This window comes from Cryptomeria japonica, chromosome 3 (genome assembly GCF_030272615.1).
Source record: "Cryptomeria japonica chromosome 3, Sugi_1.0, whole genome shotgun sequence".
Taxonomy (NCBI): domain Eukaryota; kingdom Viridiplantae; phylum Streptophyta; class Pinopsida; order Cupressales; family Cupressaceae; genus Cryptomeria; species Cryptomeria japonica.
This window is the reverse complement of record NC_081407.1, coordinates 700,324,157-700,330,857: the sequence shown is the minus strand read 5'-3', so window position 1 is coordinate 700,330,857 and position 6,701 is coordinate 700,324,157.

The window sequence follows — 6,701 nt, the reverse complement described above, 5'->3', positions numbered from 1 at the left end:
ATATATTTCACTTTCCAAGTTATCAATCTTTTGTCCTAATACTGCTCCTATTGCATAATTAGATGCATCTGTATGAATTTGAAATGGTAAAGACCAATTTGGACCTTTAAGAACTGGTGCTTCAGTCAAAGCATGCTTAAGATTCAAGAAAGCTTTATTGCATGAAGAGGTCCATTTAAATTCCATATCCTTGGTAAGTAGTGAATATAAGGGACTTACAATTTTGCTGAAATCTTTGATAAACCTTCTATAGTATCCAGCATGACCAAGGAAACTTCTTACATCTTTTTGCTTCATCGGTGCATTGATATGCCGAATGACTTCAATCTTTGTTGGGTCAACTTGTATTCCTTTTATAGAGATATGATGACCAAGTACTATTCCTTCTTGCATCACGATGAAGCACTTCTCACTATTTAATGACAAACTATAGTCCTCACATCGCTATAAAACTTTTTTCAGGTTTCCCAATTCTTGTTCAAATTTAGAACCATAAGTTGTAAAGTAATCCATATAGATTTCCATAATGTCTTGAGAAATATCTGAAAAGATATTGATCACTGCTCTTTGAAAAGTGGTTGGAGCATTACACAATCCAAAAGGAAGAACAGAATATGCATATGTGCCCCAAGGACAAGTAAATGTTGTCTTTTCTTGGTCCTCCAAGGCTATCTGAATCTGATTGTAACCACTGAATCCATCAAGAAATGAAAAATATCTTTTCCCAGCCAAAGAGTCCAATACCTGATCCACAAATGGTAATGGAAAATGATATTTTCTTGTTGTTAAGTTCAAATCTCTATAATCAACACATACCCTCCATTTTCCTCCTTTCTTAGGAACTATTACCAAAGGTGATACCCATTGGCTATCAGAGATAGGCTAGATAAATCTAGCCTTTAACAACTTCTGCAATTCTTCTTTAACTATTTCTTTTAATGCGGGATTAATTCTTCTTTGTGGTTGTCTGAGTGGGTAACTTTATTATTTTATATAGATACGGTGGGTGTAAACCGTTGGATCTATTCCATGCATATCCTTGTAATCCCATGCAAAGGCATTTTTATGACATTTAAGCAAGTCCACAAGTGCCTCCTTTTGAGTATCTATAAGATCACTATTGATATTAAAACATTTATTCAAATCAACTTCTATTTTGATAGTAAGATCAATCTGGGATATATCAGAAAAATGAGAAGTACACACTTCTTATGGCAACAGAGTGCAATATATCAATGGTTGCAGGAAAGTCTGAATCTACAACATTTAGTACCAACTCTTGCAATTGTTTCTCTTGTGTCAACTTATTTGTTAGAATTTTATAAATAATTGAGTCTTCATCATGTAATTCCATGAATAGCCCTTGGTTAATCATCATAAGGTGATTAATAGAGTCAACTCCCTCGAATTCTTCTCCCAAAGTAGGCCAAACGACTTGTTGATCAAACTGGGGCTGTGCAGGAGAATACAAAGCTAATGTTTTTGTAGAGTTCACATCTGAAATAATCCTATCTCCTGATCTACATCCAATATATGCATCAGACATGGCAAGCCAAGGTCTTCCCAAAATCACCGGATATCCTCCCAGTGTTGCCTTTGGAGACAAAATCATAAAGTTTATAGGGTATTCCCAGGAATCCAAAATAACCACCACATATTCAATCATACCATCAGGTCGCATTGTAGATCTATTAGCAAGCTATAAAACCATGGGCGTAGGCCTTAGACTATTTATTTCAAGTTGTTTCATTACTTCTCTTGTCATCACATTAATGGCTTCCCCTAAATCAACTAAAACATTCCTTATCCGGTTGCCATTAATGACTATACTTACAACAAGACTACCTGGATCAAAATATTTTGGAATTGAAACCTTGCCAAACATAATATCTACCAGTTGACCCATAACATGCACTGTTTGCAGATCCTTCTTCTTCCTGCTAGGTTTTTTAGACATGCTTCTCTAAGTGCCTTACTGTATATAGGAACATCTTTTATTGCTTGCAACAATGGAATTTTAACACAGACATGTTTCAGTTTATCTATAATATCAAAAGCTTGCTCTTGTTCTGTGAGAACTTCCTTTTCTTGCAATCTCTTGGGAAATGGTGGTAATCTCTTCTTCTGAGGTATTGTGTCTATTGGATTAGAAATTTCTTGTTCTTCTTGTACCTCAATAATAACTAGAGGAGATGGATTAGGCAGAGTTGTCCCAAATCAAAGTTGAATATCACTTATGGATAAAGAATAGGTTGGGTATTGATTAAGATCAGTTGAATAAGCTTGTTGTTGTTGTTGGGATTTAATATTAGGATTCCGCATTGGCTGAGTGGGGAACTGTGTTGGTTTAGATGGGACAACAGTAGCTGCTAGAGGAGGCATTATTGCAGGCTGTTGTGGCTGTTGAATAGGTTGTTGATAACCAAAAGACTGGGTAGTCCATGGCTGACTCCCCCTCCATTGAGGAGTAGGTTGCCAATTCCCTTGAAACTGGCTCCCTTGGCTCTAAGTGGATACCAATTTCCTTGTGGTTGTTGCCACTATGGAATTTGATTAGCAAAATGTTGTCCTTGGCCTTGAGAACCATACCAGTTTTGATAATTACCAAAATTTTGAGCATATGTTGATTGCCATTGATTATTTGGTACATAAGAATTTCCACTATAACCAGAAAAAGAAAGTGGATCCGGAGGCATACCTTGTCTTTGGAAATTTCTCCTTCTTTGAGCGACATAGAAAACTTTCTCATCCTCACCTTGTATTGGCTTAAAGTCAGGAACCTCAACATTTGCAACCATTTTACATTTGCAATCATTTTTCCATTGTGTACAATGAGGACAAAATTTTGCAAGAAATGCATCAGCTTCTTCATGTTTCTTCTTAGCTAAGAGTGTATCCAATTGAGTAGCCATATTGTTTATAATGTCCTCCTTAAAGTCTTTCAACAAATGGCTAAGTTCCATTCTAGAAACTCTAGTACCAGATGTTGATGAAGGTGATCCTAGCTTGGAACGCCTATTCTTTTTAGAAGTAGATCATGAATACTTCTTACAAATTTGTCCTATTTCAGTCCACGTGGACTATGTAATGTCACCTCCTCCCATAAGATCTAAAGAATTAGTGCATTCATCACTGATTCCCCTCAAAAATATCAACTTGAGGGAATTTTCGTTTAGAGTACTATGCTTGGACTTTTTGACACTAAACAGAAACCTCTCCAGATAATCTTCAAGACTATCATATTCTTTTCATGTCATTCTAAAGATATCATCCCCATGACGATCAGTGCCTCTACAATACTCTTTATTTTTGTAAGAAACAATCATTTCATCTCATCCCATGTACTGATTGTGCTACTACCCAAGCTCATAAACCATCTTAGACATGATTCCTTCAAGGTGGCAGGAAATATTTTGAGCTTGTGGGAATCTGTAGTATAATCAAAACTCTTGTAGAGAACATCAAATTCAAATAGAAATGCGTTTGGATCCTCTATCACCAATCCATAGAATTTAGGGAGGGAAGAAGCTGGAATGTTCTTGAGATTAGCATTACCATGTTGATCAAATATGGGGAACTCAAACGTTGGGTCCAAAGGTGGTGGTGGATTATTTCCACCTAGAGGTGGGTTTCCTTGCATTGGACTTGTGGGGGGAGTTACTATATGAGATCCTTCTTCTGGGGGTCCAAAGAGGAACTAAAGACTGCCTTCTGGAAATTTAGGTTCAGGGTGGTTCAAATTCTCTGGGGTTTGATAAAGTTCAGCAAAAGGATTTATATCTAAAGAAAAAGTTTCTACATGATTAGGATGACTGGGCACAAATCTACCTAAAACATCTTTTCTTCGCCTATGCATGCAGATTCATGAAATTTTTTGAACGATCAGGTATGCCAGAAAAACAATTAAATAAAAATTGAAAAAAAATAATAACCATAACAAGTTGTTAGTTTGACACCATCCCCGGCAACGGCGCCAAAAATGTTCAACCCAACAATAAGAATAATAACTCTAGTTGAAGTTTCAACCCGAAGTTTGGACATTAACTTGGTAAAGTCACTATTTCCATAGCTAGTGTTCATTTGATTGTCAACCGAGGGACGTAATACTTGAAATGGGTCTACACTATATATGCACTAAGTTCCTACAACAGCTATTCTGCATTAGTGCAGTAACTAACATTATGTGGAAAAGATAAGAAAGAATTGAAACTATTGAAAGGCTATAGGAAAAATTTTGCATAAATTCATAAAACAATACTGGCTAAGTTCAATGCTAATAAACATAAATTACTATGTTTTAGTTTGGTTGTAGGAACAGTCAGTGGATCTGTTTCTAGTGGTTGCAGGAACAGTCAATGCAAGAACATCTACTGCAACTAGGGAAAGAAAACTAATCCTAACAACTGCACAGGAACACTCACCAAGTGGGCCTCCTTAGGTGAGTGATTCTAGGCTTCCCAAAAATAACTCGAAATGCTCATAATAACATATTTTTATTCATCGTTCTTTGGAAATCATTACATGATTCAAAATGAAAAGAAACTCAAAAACACTTGTGAAAAATCCTCTGCTCTGCTGATTTTTCCTTTTCTTTCTATCTAACCTTAAGAGAAGATAAAGAGCTTATTTTAAAAGAAATCATCTACTGCAGACAGCACAAATCATGCTGAAGAGAAGAGGCGGATAATTGATCGAGAAAGGAGATTGTTGGAGTTATGCTACAGGAAATGCGGATCTAAACTGAACCATGGTCATAACATATTGTGGCAGTATTTACAACTTCAATGTCCACTTAAGTTAGACATTGGTAGTATCGCTTGATTGCTTCTCCTATGTCATTCCTTATGCTTTTCAGCATTTCTGTTGTTTGATCTTTCAATCATCTTCTTGAGTATCTCTTCCTACAATTGGCGTGATAAGATAGCTTGCTCCACAGCATGATTTATTCCTTGTACTTCAAAAAGAAATAACATACAAGAACATACATACGTATTTTATTTAATCAGGACATCTATTAATTTCACATTTGATATTGCCCTAAACAATCCGCATAGCAGCAGGAATAAATGATGTGGCTGTAGGAATAAACTGGCAAAGACAAAACATGCTTTAATAGGTTCAAACTAACATCTTAAATACATATAATAAACTTCTGAAACATCATTACTACTATGTAAATCAAAATACGACAAAAGCTCAAGAGTTCTAACGATAAAAATATGACAATGTCTCAACTCATCAATGCATTTTCCTAAAAATATCATATAAAAAAACATGCACTATGTGATGAATACTAAGAGGTGGGGGTGAATTAGTATGCCCAAAAACTTAAACAAACTCTTAAGAAGTTTAACTGTAGACCAGTGTAAAAGATTAAACAATAACCAGTTAAAACATAAACAAGACAAATAGCAAATAAAGCATTCACCCACAGAAGCACAATCACCATAACACAAGATGTTTTGACGTGGAAACCCAAATGGGAAAAACCACAGTGAGTAAAACTCACAAGTCAACTATTGACATAATAGTAACCAGACTGGTTAAGGTCAAACCGGCTAAGGTCTTACAATATTCTTCACTAGAACAGATCCTGTTAGGAATCCAGATCTTTGTTAGGAGATAAGTCCTGCTAAAGACTACCCTGTTAGAGGATTTCGGATCCACAACTATGAACCACCTTGTTAGAGGTTTTTCAATAGACTTGGTTGGGCCTAGCTGGTTAAGGTTTTTAGACTTGTCAAAGATATTACTAGTCAACAATTGAATGATCTAGATAGTAGCATAGAATGGTTGATTAGATCCTTGGCAGCTCCTTGTTAATGCATTCCAGCATTACTTCAGTCTTCTATATTTCACACTCTCTATTTTTGTTGTGTGAGACCTTTTCTCGCGCAGACCTTATCTTTGTTCGCACACTACAAGTACTTTAAAACCCTAGTCATGATGTCTTCATATAGGAACCTGATTTCATGTCGGTCCAATAAGATTAGACTATAATTTCCTAGGTACAGTGCATCTAGACACATTTGGTAACACGGCACAGAAACACCACCAAATTGTTGGTGGATGATAACTCATGACGCATTACAATTATACTGGTTAACAAAGTATATCGATTACTGGTTGACAAGTGAAGACTGGAAAACTGGAACATAGTGTTCCGATCAAAAGATTAAATGTCGCTCGAGGTCTTCATTCCGCTTTGAGATCTTCATACCGCTTGGGGTCTTTAGTCATGCTTTGACCAGTAAGCATCTTCTGCAAAACACCGAGTCTTTAATAAATAAAGACTATACATATTAATGACATACAATGCTGGTTGGAACAACTACCAGTTGAGAATAACTCATAGATTAAATAAGTGTGTGTCCACCAATGACAATCACAATTAATTATCATCAAAATACCAACACTATGGATAAAATATTTGATATTTAATTTATTAATAGAAAGCAATTTGGAAATTCCAAAAATGCAATATTGCAAAGTGCTATGAATGAAAAGAAGCAATGTGAAGTGAAAGAAACCATTATCCAACACATTATTATGATAAATATAAGGGAAAAGTAATGTAATCATATGTGAAATGGAAAATATATCATATCTATAAGTGTCATTATAAATGTTTAAAATTAGAATTGAAAATAGAAGCTATGAATTATGAAACCTACAAATCAAACTAACCAAAATAAATTAGG